At 37.9% G+C, this 14,305-nt stretch overlaps 1 protein-coding gene across 2 annotated transcripts in view; it reads left to right on the forward strand.

The window, feature by feature from the left end:
- LOC136338692 (potassium channel subfamily K member 18-like) overlaps positions 1-14,305 on the forward strand; it is an 84,855-nt gene that overhangs the window by 360 nt on the left and 70,190 nt on the right. The window contains exon 1 of one of the 2 annotated variants that reach the window (XM_066281330.1): positions 13,049-13,286. The exons of the other annotated variant lie outside the window; for it this stretch is intronic. The gene's annotated coding sequence lies outside the window, so the exon portion shown is untranslated. Of the gene's footprint in view, positions 1-13,048; positions 13,287-14,305 lie in introns of those variants that run through there. 2 annotated transcript variants of the gene reach the window in all.

Consider the following 14,305-nt stretch of genomic DNA (forward strand, 5'->3'; position numbering starts at 1 on the left):
GGTGGATATGACGGTTGTTTCTTCGTAAGATGCGGGCACGAAATTTAGTCGCTTCGTTGAAACACCTGCATATTTTAAATGTTAAAATAGTAATTTCACGCTTCGAATTTATTTAAATCCGAATAAAGGGTGGGCATTTAAAAAGCGGCGAGAAGCCCTTTAAATGCCGCAGGCGTTTCCCTCATAAATGTATCTGTTATCCATTGTCAGTCTGATGAGCTACATTAAAAATACCACTTTTAACATGCTCATATAACACTCCAACAAATGCGTTATATTTAACTGGGGAACGTGGGTAGTTTAATTTTAACGCTAGTTTTAAGGAGACCTGTCGTTGCACACATCAAATTCCTAAAAAACTATTAACATCTGCAGAACCCGCTTGGTCGCGACGAAAATGTGATGTTTTCAATGGTGAAGTCAACCAAAACGAGTTAATGGTATAATTGGAAATTATGCGCGCATGCGCAGGTGCGATTTATATACTCCTACGTTAATTGAAGAATCATAGTCTTGCGTCTTTCCAGTTTAAAACGTCCAACGCAGCCAATTGCGACGTTCCTGCAGCCCCGGCTCGGGCGTTTAAGGCACCTTTCGATCATGCACTTAATAGTACCACATTTTCGACAGTACCACATTTTTAACAATATCGAACGTCGGTGTTCGATTGAAGTTAAATTTCGCTTGGTGTCGAAAGGTTCGCCTAAAATCGCGTTTGGCTTAATTTCTAAGCTTTTGTCGGTGTTTATGTGGTCAGGTCTGCGCGATTTCTTTTATAATCTGAATGAAGTGAAACTTAAGAAGACGTTTAAGAGTAACAGCGCAATTTAAGCCTTTTGAAAGAGCAAACGTTTCAGTTTCGGAGAAGTTTTTGCTGAAGTGACTCGTCGCCATCTTTTCAGCTATTAGATATGCATCGTTATTGAGACGTTTCAATGATGAATTCGTTGCATCCTTGGAATTGTATTCGGTCTCCAAAGTTCTACCCGCTCTTTGGTGCGCGTAAGGTTCTTTCAATCTCGAGGCCCATGGGATAATCTCTAGATTTAAATTGAAATATTAAACTATTTTCCGAGTGCGGTGGTCACTGTGTTTTCTCATTTATAAGGTTGTTCGCAAAAAAAAATAAAAGAGGCAAACGGACGAAAAAGGAGGACAATCCGTCCGAATCGTACAGAACGTACTTACAGCAAAAATATATTTAATAGAGGGAGAAACGTCATTTGCTCCCCATTCCTTGAGCCATCTAATTTAGATTGGCCTCAAAAATATCAAAGAGAGAGGAAATTCCCTGTCACCTTCCGAACTGCCGCCCGCCTGAAGGTTCAAATTACGAAGGAAAAAGTCAATTATCTACATAAATCATTATCCGAGCGCACAAAGCAACACACTTCGGATACATTGACACCTCCAATCCTTCCGAATTAATTTTAACCCGCCAATATTCTCTCTTTTTTAGTACCAAATGTAAATTAGCGCCCATCAATTTTCACCCAGCCGACACGTCACATTATAGTTAATTTTTCCGACATCCCCTTGGTAATCCGTTCCATAAAAGCTTCTAAAATATCGCCAAACATTTCACGAGTTTGTCCCTGCCGATTATCCGGATTAAACATTTTTTTCTACGTCAAAACTTTTCTTCCCTTAATATTAGGAAAAGGTGTAGCCCGAAGGGATTAGACCGGTAAGCAATATAAATGGAGGTGTTACAGTAATGGTCGTGGAGTGAGTTGCACGGTAGGGGACAATCGGAATAACTTATTGAGCTGAACTCAAAAGGCACTTCCATGAAATCCATACATTGGGAAAATAGGTGACATGGAGGCCTGGCAAAGTATGAACCATTTCCCACATCAATAGAATTATTTATAGGCAGCAGGGAGATTTTCTTACATTACATGTAATAGTTATTTACCGGGTGGAAATGTAATGATTAAAATTGATAATTTAAAATTTATCTTTTGTTAGTGGACACTCCACTAAAGCTTCGAAGTAAATCTCATTAACTCTTCATTGCTAGTCAGCTACTTTGGCCTGATATCACCTTGAAGTTTTAATTGAATCTCAAAGTAGTTTTACTTTGAAGAGAACAACTGAACAGTAATTAAATTTAATGAAATGGCATTGCCAATGTGGATGCAATATTCAACGTGAACAATGATAGAACCTGGTGTTTATTACTGGGCCAGGAGAAATGGGAGCACCTCGCGCTCAACCCAAACGTGGCTTTTGCGCACTTTGTCGCACGATTTTCTAGTGTATTTTTGTGAGGAAATAACACACTACTTGCACCATGTTACAGCAAATAAATTTATCATTCTTCATACTGGGCCGGTTGATGCATAACAGAAATTTGCAAGGAAAATCGCAAAACATTTAGCTAATTTCGATTTGTTTGAGGATTCGCAATATCTTAAATCTGACGAAAGCGAGTTTCCAGGGATAGCAGCAAACTTAATTTGAAACTGACCAATAGGAACAGGGCTCGCAGTTCGCGCTCCTAAATGCACGAGTGGATAAATCTTGCCTTATGGTTTAGAAGGCAATTTGAGAAAGAGAATTTCAGAACGAATTTGTAATCTGTTGCACCCTGTATAAATAAAAGAGCTAATAAAACTTAAACTTTTTTCATCTTAGAAGGATTTCGTAACTTTAGTTCCTGATATAAGCTGGTACAGCTCTCACGGTGATAGAGTAAATAGGATACTTTCACACGACCATTTGGCACTGGAGAGAATGACTACGTCCAAAAAACGATTCTGACGCGGTGTGACTGCAAATCCATGCTTTCCTTTCAAACGTCTATTATTTGTTAGCACCCAGTATAAAACTCACAGAAAAACTCTGAATTAATTATTATAGTGTAATAAGAATGGAAAGTCATAAGAACCAGCTTAAACTTGCACAAAACGGCCTTTTAGCTATTTCCTCTATTGATCAAAGGCTTCGGGCTTTCTGGAAATTCTGGCGTAAGTATGTGTTGTTTATACCGCCCGTACACAAGAAAACGTGAGCAAGTCCACCGATAGTTATTTTTAACTGTTAATAGTTTAATAAACCTTATAACTACAAAATCTATTAATGTACATCAGATTAGTTCATGATGATTTTTTTGAATAATATATTTTCTAGAGTATACATTCAAAATTACATAACATTACGCACTCAGTGACATTAGAAGTGTTACACCCCGTAGGAATAATTTTCTGGAATTAATGTTTCGGCAACAAAACGACTCTATAGAGAGCAGTCTACGGCCACCATGGATGCCTAAACAGAACCGCGATTCGTCGCTGAATACGACATTATGCCATTCTGCCTCCCAATGCTGCCGTTCTCTGCACCAGTCCAAACGTTGATGACGGCTGCTGTTAAAGGTAGCACCAATCGAGGAGGGTATGATAAAAGTCCAAAAGTTGAAATGCGAAGATATAGAGTTCGCATACTAACAGGTCCGCCTTCTTCTCCAGACCATTGGTCACCAAGCTGGCGCGTAGAGGCAAAGCGGTCTCGCAGAGCTGGTTGTCTGCAGCGTCGATCTTGACGCTCCGTGGTACGCCTCGGTCGACCAGTTGGTCTTCTACGTGTTCCTCTACCTTCTTCTGCCCACACATCGATAGGCAACAATTTTACCCCTGTCGAAATCGCTAAGATGGTGATATTGTTGATGTGTTCGGACCCTGGGCACTTTGGACAAGTGGACAGAAACGTGAAAACTAAAAATGTCTGCACCGAGCGGGTGGCACGAACCGTTGTCTTCACAAAAAACTAAGAAATGAAACTTTGTTTTGCAAAAGCTGTTGAAGATGAAATGTTGATAGTGGCATCATGGTCTGATTTCTATGCGGTCATTTTGTTGCTGAAACATTCATTCCAAAAAATTATTTCTACTGGGTGTAACACTTCTAATGTCACTGAGTGTACTTAAAATAAACACTATTAACTAGTTTCAAATTCTTAATCTTCATCACTGTATTTGTTTAGGATTTAATAACAATTTTATTATTATCATTATTATTTTTAATCTGTCATGAGGTAGGCCAGGGTGATGTGTTCCCTGCGTTACGCCCATGGTTAGCGTTATCGTGCAGGATGGAATCACAACGCTGCTCTGAAGATTAAGCATAAGGTGCCTTGTCGGCAGGAATTTTCCTAGCGGTATTCCTTATGATTTTAAGAGAGTCGTGTTTGCGTCTAGAGTGGGAACCTTTTATAAAGAATGAAATCCTGCATGATAACTGCTTTATGCTACGCTAAACAGTTTTTAATTGCATTGTAGTCAGGGTACGCCCATGGTTAGTGCCCAGTGTTTTTTATACTTAAGACTGGAAAGACCTCTTCATCGCTCTCTTTCTTTAATGTCGTCACAAATAAGCTGTACGTGTACGACTCTGTTAACAAGTAAAAATGTACAAGTTTTAAGAATGAAGCACTGAGTTTATACTAAAAAAAAACTTCCACTTATTTCAATAACGACAGAATTTGTTGGTCTGGGTATGAAGAGGGAGATTGCTTAGTTGGGCGGGTTAGGAACTATGATTTTGATCACATATCCGACACCGCTGCAAGACGAAGAGAAGAGAAAAGAGAGTAAAACTACTTCAATTATCCATTAAGTACTAAACCCGAGGAATTCCAACCAGGGGCGCACCACCACCAAGAGCCCCTACGGGCTATGGCCGCGGCGGATGCGGCCATCTAGCGAATATCCATACCGGTCGCTTTTCTGGGAATACTGCGCAGGCCCACCGAACTGCAAATCGCGGCAATAGTCGCAACTGAGAAAGCTTCTCGTGACTAGTAGCATATTTCCCAGCCATAAAGCACCCTTGGTTGTGGCCTGACGGGCATCGTGGTCTAGCACCCAGATGGTGTTCTTGGAATAAGTATCGAGGTACATGGGCGTAACTTAAGGGATGAAAGTGCAAATAACTTAACGAAATAAACTACAGCAAAACCGATAACTTAAAGTCCCTAAAATGTCTTAATTGCTTGATTTTCGACCATTCTACTTCTTCTCCCCCTTAATCTCGAGTCGTGTTTCGTGGAGTACATGTACTAAGTTCTTTCAGGGCGATGAAGTCACTCAAGTCCGATGCAGACAAAGATGCTCACAGGGGAAAATTACCATTTTTTACGCGTATTTTTACAAAAAGGGCTTGGTCAGTGTGGAATTTGAAATTATGTGGATTTTTATGGAATTTTTATAATTGTCCACTTTTTCCTGACGAGTAATATTGAATTTGAGCTGCGTGGGCGTTGCAAGCTAAAAAATGTAAAATTTCGGACTTGGTCACCTTCTCTCGCACGCCGACGATGCGTCGACGCCAAACTAAATTCTGATGTCACGTATTTCGAAATGGACGCCGGCTTTCTGTAACTGGTTTCACTTTGGGGTTTTGCAAAAAAAAATAGTGACAAAAGCTAACACGAAATCCGCAGTTTGCCGAGCTGCCGATGGTTATCGCAGGGGTTTTGTATTGCTCGACGTAAATTTGAGATAAAACAATAGGCCGAGTTAATAACATTAAATTCGGCACTGGCAACCGCGTTCAATTCGCTTTAGGAAAGTCAAATTGATTTCGATTTTAATTATCACATCTGGGGATGTAAATATCAAATAATTGGTTATTTTGTTTTTAATCTGCTTTAGGATTAAAAAAAAAAACGCATTATGGGGAACGTTTATACAGGATGGTTCGTTGTATCCGAGGCAACACAAATGCGTATCATCGTGCAAGAGTCAGTTATTAATCGTGCCACCGAATAGTTTGTGAAAATATCAAGAGTAATCGGCAAGTTTGCTCCTCAAGAACAAAGTTCCGCTGCGCTTAGCTTCCAATTTACCTGAGATCAGTAAAATCCTGACTGTTCGTGATACTTATAATGTTTCTTGTACGACCGTAGTCACATACTAATAATATTAAATATTGAAGTACGTCGATCGTTGAAACATATTCCAATGCGACTTGTATGTCGTAACTTAAATCATTATTTCCCCTTGAATTGTGTCAAGTCAAGGTCGACCTTAGGCCAGGCTCGCTGGGACTTGCGAGCAGCAGACGAAAAGAATTTCAAAGCTCCCTCTTCCATTAATTTCTCGAAACACCGTTAAAATATTTAAAAATGTATATATATATACTGTTGTTTATTCTCCGAATATAGCTATTTCTAGTTTTAAAACTGTCATCGGGTACCTACTTTAGGAGGTAAAGTTGTGGCTGCACGTACGTACAAAAGATTTTTCCTGACTAAAAACCTCCTAGAAGGTCGTTGTGGTTTCAATTTTCATTATATATTTACCTTATCTAGGGAAAAGGAAAAAAGTAAAACAAACTGAGAAAAAAAGTGCTATAAAGCGTAAGTTTCAATTAAAGCGCCTTTCAGAAATCCTTTCCGGATATCTGGAAATCTTATCCAGAAATAAAGAATCTCATTAAGTTGTAATGTTATCTGAGAGAATGGAAACTAGAACGGTGGCGGCGTCGTCTTTTTAAGATCGGGATAACCTAAATGTGAAGTATTTGCCTCACTTATTTTAAGATTTTGGAGATTAGTCTTCCTTCAGTAGACGATGCAAAGGTCTGTTCCAGACAATAGAACTGAACGAATGCAAACTAAGTAGGTGTAGGGTTTTAATGAATTTTTTGCTGCTTTATTACCGTGCAAATGGCCTCCGTTTCATACTTACTTTCAGGCTTTTAGATATTAAAATGCGATGTCTGACGAGGGTCGTATGTGGAAGGAACTTCCAGAGCCTATGGCCATAATTAAAATATTAACCCTTTAAATTCGGGATTAACGTAGTTAAGCTTCGTTTTTTTTGTCCCACCCGAGTGTTATAATGCACTTAATTACTATTCAAGACTGGAAAAGCGACATTAGCCAAGGAAAAGTGGGAAAAGAATTGTTTTTTAAAAATGATTCAGTTCCAAAGCTGAGTGCGCACATTCATTCTACGGTTGTCAAGAAGCTATCGATATATCCGATGGCTTCTTCACATATATCGATAACACCTTCTCGAATTTAACTTATTAACTTCTTTTAGTTAAGATCGCTTTTATGCTGTAAATAACCTAATACAAAGTTTTTAATTACGAGTTAATAAAAACCTCATCGCTAGACTAAATTTTTCTTTTCCATGGTGGTCCATTAAACTATTTCATCCTCCATTCTCCCCAAAACTTGATAACGTTCTTCTCGCTCTTGATAAAGGCACAACCGCGAAATAGCCCATTAAAAATTAATTAATTTCTAAAAGTGGCGGTCTAAATTTAATTTATTAGTTTTTACTCAGTTACCGCGACAAAATTATCATTTTGCGGAACGTCCAAGAATTTACGACTTTTTGTCACAGGCCGCATTCGAAGTTTATCGAGCGTGAAAGGCCCATTTTTAGTTCCAGCGAGGATTACACCGAAAATTTCTATCATTAATTCCGAGTCTTTAATCGCCCTCAGCTCCAAAATGAAAGATAACGAATTATAGATTGGGGAAAATTTGTTATTGCTAAATCTCTTGAGTAATTGACTTCATTACGGCTTAAAAGCTAAACAGATACGAAACAGAAATAAGAAAATATGAGTGATTAAAGCATTGTGCAGAGTGAGGGGAGGTGGGTCGCTTGCAGGCCGACAGTTCCTATGAATTAAACTCAGACTTATTTTAGATGATGATATCATGAGAAATATCTGCTCGATGCGACACAAAGAATCACGGAAACGTGTAAAAAACTAACTCGTACGCGTTTAACGTAAAGTTTGCTTTTGGCCCTTTAATGACCCACCAACTCTTGATATTCAACGGACAGAATTGAATGGCAGTGTGATAGGAAATAATTGAGGTTATATTGGACATTTGCATCAGCTTTTGAAGGATAATTAATTTCCGCCCTCTGGTTAGTTCCATCGTTTTAACTCATTTATGTTCAGTTTAAATTGCTGGTTTTGTATTTGCGTGATAACTGAGTTATATGAGCTATAAATGACCAGTCAGTCGCAGTTAAACGAATCGTTTCTTTTTATTTCGAGTATTAATACTGCACACACGGCTGGCACAGCTTGAGTCAATTCGAATCTTGATCCGTTTAAATCTGCTGGAATTATCGTAATTTTACACTGACACAATGTGTGAGGGAACAGTGGAAAGCTCGCGTTACGAATATAATTAAAAAAGTGCTATCAAACTAAGAAGAGAAGTACATCAGTTGCTCGAGATCTCATTTCTCCGCTTTAGCCGACTCATCCGGAAGAAAGTCCCATTTTCAAATCTCAGGAACTGTTAAAAGACGTTTTGCTCAACTGCATCAATGGCGCGTCAACCGACTATTGCACTCGACATTACAGCCCCCCGACGTAAGCCCAAAGAGCTCCAATTTCAATGGACCAAATAGGGACACTAAATAATTTCCACGTGACATTTCGGGAGACCTTTGCAAACCCGAAGGTAGTTTACCTAACTATTTAATAAGATTCGAAATAATAAGCCTCTGTATTTCCGTAACCCCGTAATAAATAGCTCCATGCGATTCTATACAGGGGAAACAAATGACTACAGGAAGAGCTACTAATCCGGCATGACAGTAGTTCGTCCTTCTTAATATATGACCCGACACTCTGGATTGTTATTTGTAGGAGATGAAGGTGGTTTGGGCGTTTGATGAATGCTCTCTGTCTAAGGGAAAATGCACATCAAAGTCTATTGTCTATTATTAACGGATTACAAATTGTTGGGTTGCGTAACGCCATCCGACTGAAATTAGATTTTACTGTGCTTGGAAGTTGTCCGCAGCCTAAACGGAATGAGTTAACCGAGCCTTACCATTAGCTGTATCCCGAGGATGGGCTTTTCCGAGCTGTCAAAATGTCAGTATTTAACAGACACGTAATTTTAGGAGATTTCCTCGACGTGACACTAGAGTTACTGTTAAAATATTTGCCGTTTGCAACGTGCAAACAATTTACAGCACCTGCTGCATAATTTCAATTTCCCCATGCCGGAGCCTTTGACAACCTTTAAAACTAAATGGAAATACTCAATCTCCTCGGGAGGGGATTGAAGAAAAATAAACGGCATCCTGTTTTATTTCCACCCGAACTAACCTGCGAGCAAACATTTCGTATCGTTTAGATTGGAGACTGTTGTTCAAGGAGACACTCCTGCTTCTACAACGGAGGGAATGGTGATTCATAAATTTATAACACTCACGAATTGATGAATAAGTATTAATGCCAGCTCGCTGAGACGGACACGCACATAAAAGAAAGGCATTAGGCCACAAATTGCAGGCAATAACTCGAATTGAACGGTGTGTTCTAAGATAACGGGTACTGAATTATTTACCCCAAATTTCCGACTTGATTTAATGGATCATTTATTTATGGGTTTCGTTGGTATCTGGTTTCCGTTTAATAATTTCCATTTGGAAAATATTTCATTGTATGATCTTAGTCGCAACGTCATGCAAATTCATTGTCCATTAAGGTGATTAATGTTCTTCATATTGAAATATTACTTTTAAATAGTACACTCAAACTTGGTTATAGCGGACGGTCGCCTCGAACAGACTAAATATCAGTAATGTCCAGAGTGTCCGTTTAATTACATGTTACTCTTGTTCGAAAGTAAGGAACGCGTTTGTAACGAACGACCGGTTTTTACGAACCCATTTCGAGGAACAATTTGCAGGACCGATTGATTGTAACGAACTAATGTCTATTAAAAACACCATCCTGAAGAATTTATTAGGTTAATTCAAGGTAATTTTTTCCTGGGATCATCTCGACGCCGGTGAAGCCCCGTGTATTGGATCGTAGTCGATTTTGAGCGATTTTGTACGTTGAACGACAAAAGGAACTCGTACATCAAGATGACGAATGAGACGTTTCATTGTCAAAATGGGTAATGATTTGCTCACAATCGATTTTCGACAACATACAGTGGCACAAAAAAGTCTCCGTACGGTTAGTTATCACACAAACTTATGGAGTTTTAGAGGCAACACAAATAGTTTATCAACAAAATATATAACAATCTACAACAAGGAACATTCCTTAGTCCATTAACAATGATAATCAAGAAGTTAGTCAAAGAAATTCCAATTTTAGACGAACTTTTCTTAATATTGGACATATTCTTGCACAAAAAAGTCTCCGTACGATTTCATATGACTAAACTAATATTAACTAAATTTAATTGAATTATTGGAACAATAAATGTTTAATATTTTGTGGGGTTTCCTTTAGACTTTAACACTGCATGTAATCGTCGATTCATAGAATTAACTAAATTTGATGTTACATTAGGCGGTATTTTGGACCATTCTTTTAATAATGCTTCTTTTAACTCATTTTTATTAGTAATTGTATATGATCTTATTTTTTGCTCCAAGTGTTCCCACAGATGCTCAATCGGATTTAGATCAGGCGATTGGGGTGGGTGATTTAGAATACTCTTAACGTTATATAACAGCCATTCTTTTGCTAGACGCGAGGTATGTTTTGGATCATTGTCTTGCATAAAAATAAAAGATCTACTAAGGCCCAACTTTTCCGCACTAGCTTTAAGATTTGTTTTTAAAATGTTCACATACGCTTTACTGTCCATTATTTCGTCAACAAAACACAGATTGCCTATTCCTGCTGCCGCCATGCAACCCCAAACCATAACGCTTCCGCCTCCATGTTTGACCGTTGCAGATAAATTTTTAATTTCAAACTCAGTATTCGGTTTTCTCCACACTTTTCCTTTGCTATTCAATCCATGAATGTTAAATTTGCTCTCGTCGCTAAAAATTATGTTGTTCCAGAAGTCCTGGTCCTTATTTAAATGCTCTTTAGTATATTTCAACCGTTTTAGCCTGTTCGCTTTCGAAATAAAGGGCTTTTTGCGGATGGATCTGGCTTTATAACCGTTGCATCTTAGAACATTTCGAACCGTTTCGTCACTACAATTTAGGTTTAAGTCTTTTTTTAAATTTTTATTGATTTGCGTGGCGGTTACTTTTGGATTTTTCTTAATGTGACGCACAATATATCGTTCCTCTTGCGCTTTCAGAGTCTTTGGGCGTCCAGTTCTTGGTCTTGTTTTTACCATACCATGTTTTCCATAGCGCTCAATTGTATATTGTACCGTTGACTTAGATCTCTTTACCATGTTTGCTACTTTAGCCATTGAATGGCCCTCACAATACAATTTAATGATTAACTGCCTCAAATCGGCATCAATTTCACGATTTTTTGAATTCATGATGTACTCTTTGAGATGTTTTTAGTAACTGATACATATTATTGCGAAGCTAACCACATAGGAATTTTTATTTATCGGCGTTCCTTAGCAACAAAAAAGTTTATTGCGTACATCTTTGAATCGTACGGAGACTTTTTTGTGCAAGAATATGTCCAATATTAAGAAAAGTTCGTCTAAAATTGGAATTTCTTTGACTAACTTCTTGATTATCATTGTTAATGGACTAAGGAATGTTCCTTGTTGTAGATTGTTATATATTTTGTTGATAAACTATTTGTGTTGCCTCTAAAACTCCATAAGTTTGTGTGATAACTAACCGTACGGAGACTTTTTTGTGCCACTGTATATGGCTGTATTGGAAGACATTCTCTCGTTAGAAACCACGTGCAAAATAAACTGACTGACTGCAGAACAAGAGAGATAATATGTGTATATGATTTACTACCTCGGTATTACACAGGTTGTATGGTATGGTATGGTAAGGTAGGTTACATAGGTGCAAATAATAAAACATTTCTTCTTTTTACCTTTTTTTCTTCTTAACTGGCGCAAGTTTCGAAAGAAAATAATTTTCAACAAATAAGAATTTTTAAGGCGAACATAATGCTTTGTATGTATATATATATACATATCTGTAATGTACCTCCCGTATTATCTTACTGTATTTCTTTTGAGCATTTAGACACATCTCAGAACAGTTAAGCTATTTGCCGCATTTAGATACTATCTCTTTGTTCGGTACAGTAAATTCATTCTAATCTAATTTGCTGGGGTTAAGTTCTAAGTTCAGGCATAATCTACAAACTACCCTTAACGACGGGCAGTAGCATATAATTAATTTGGAACCCCTTGAAAGAGTCAGATTCCCTACAGGAGTCACGCCGATTCGTCTTCAGAAACCGATAGTTAGTGCCCAGTGTTGTCTTGCTCTTGTACCATTGAGAAGTTGAACAAAAACGTTGTACCTTAATTCCCGTATAATTCCCCACGGTCGCATTACATATCTAAATGTGAACTAGAATCGGATAGAATGCACGCCTGGCTATAGCGAACGAACTCTTTGGTCCCCTCGTGTTCTTCATAATCGAATAACCAGGTTCGATTCTATTCCCGTATCGTTCACTCCATTTATAGAATTCGCGAAAGTTTCTACTGCTGCAAATTAAGAACGTAGAAACAAGGAAAAAATAATCATCCGGCTCAATTATCAACTATCTAAAGCCGTTAGAAACATTTTATCAAAAATTATTAAAATCACGATTCGCAATACTTTTAGAACAGTAAAAATTCCCTCGGTCTATGAGGCAAAAAGTAGTCCTGCATCTTGCAAGAAAGACATTTTCGATAGTTTTTATAATTTCTTTTTTTTACATTTATTTTTATTTTAAGTTAAACAGCTGAACAAAATTAGGCCAAAAGCTAAATTAGGCTGCAGGAACTTATTAATATCGAAATATCCGGGTTCTTTCAATAATCCACCGCGAAGGTCGGTTCAAGGTGAATACACATAAACGGCAAACACATGGCGTCTCCAAATATTATGTCACATCGACATTCCAAACATTCCACTGCGAAGTGTTAAGCGCGCGCTAAAGGGGATGACCTCTTTAATAAAGAGATAGCTCTGAAGGAAGTCGGTCAATGTGTCACCGCCGTAGGTTAGACAGAGTTCGCAAAGTCCAGACGAATGTCCGATAAGGACGGAATGTATGTGACACACCGAGAGAGACGGGTTGATAATGTTGGGGTCCTTCTCCCAGATGTCTCTTTCGCTCGGTCGATTATAACCTCAAAATATTTGGTTTGATTTGAGTTTAGCCAGAAGATCGTTAATATTGCGTTATTTGTAACTTAAAAGTATAAAGTCTAATTTAAATATTTACTTTTTACTATGTACCATGTGGGAGATAATATTTCTTCATATCATAACAAAAAAAATGTCAGTTAACCTTAAGAAGAAACCAAATTACTTTAAGAGACTGGAAGATCGCCATATTGTATGCTGTGGAAGAAATTACAACAACCGGGAAATAATGGTAAATGAGCTTGTTTTTGCACTTTCGATCAGTGTTACGAATGGGGTGAAAAACTGCTATACTTGAAGCATAGAAAATCCTTTTTTAATGAGAAAATATTACATTCAGTATGAATTTTCCGCTAAATGTCTTGCACAAGTTGAACCATCGACAAAAGTGATTTGGGGAAGTGTAAAAAGGCGGGTGAACAACTTTATTCAAAATAAGGTATCTCCAGTTTTGGAGGACCGTCCTCTCGCCTTGAGACAACGTTTTCAGCTTATACAAGAAGGTTGTTCTGCTCAGTATCATTCAAATTCGGTTATAGCTAACTTGGGGTATAACGAACGGTCGCCTTAAACAAGTTAAATGTCGGGAATGTACAAAGCGCCTATTTAATTATGACTCTTGTTCGGATATAACGAACCATCAGTTTTAGCGAACGCTTTTCGAGGATTTTCTTTGCAGATCCGATTGGGTTACAACAAAGAAATGTCTATTAAAAAGACCATCCTGGAGAATTTATTAGATTAGTTTTAAGGTATTTTTTTCTCGGGATTACCTCGACGCCGGAGAATCTCAATGTATTGAATCGTAGTTGATTTTGCACGATTTTGGATTGCATTAGCTGCATTTCATTAGTATTGCTTGTTACAACTTGTGAAATGTACAAATCCGTCCATGCCCATTTCGCCTTGTATAAAATTTACGTGTATCTGTCTAGGTTTCGTTCATACTTCTAATCAACCACCCTTCAAGTGGACGCTGCCAGCGGCAGCCAAGGGGAACATATTACATACATATATGTATAGATACATACATATATTAATTAGAAGCGCATATAGTGAACGCCCGGCTGTGGTGAACAAAATCTCTGATCTCGTGTTCGTTATAATCCAGTTCGGTTATAACGAACAATCAGTATATTATAAATTTTATAAATAAGCCTAAAGCTTTGAATCTTATATTTAATCTTGCGCATTTTTTCATTTAAAACTGTGAATGATTTAAGTTGTTTCAGCACGAACACTGTTTGAATG

This window comes from Euwallacea fornicatus, chromosome 4 (genome assembly GCF_040115645.1).
Source record: "Euwallacea fornicatus isolate EFF26 chromosome 4, ASM4011564v1, whole genome shotgun sequence".
Lineage (NCBI taxonomy): Eukaryota > Metazoa > Arthropoda > Insecta > Coleoptera > Curculionidae > Euwallacea > Euwallacea fornicatus.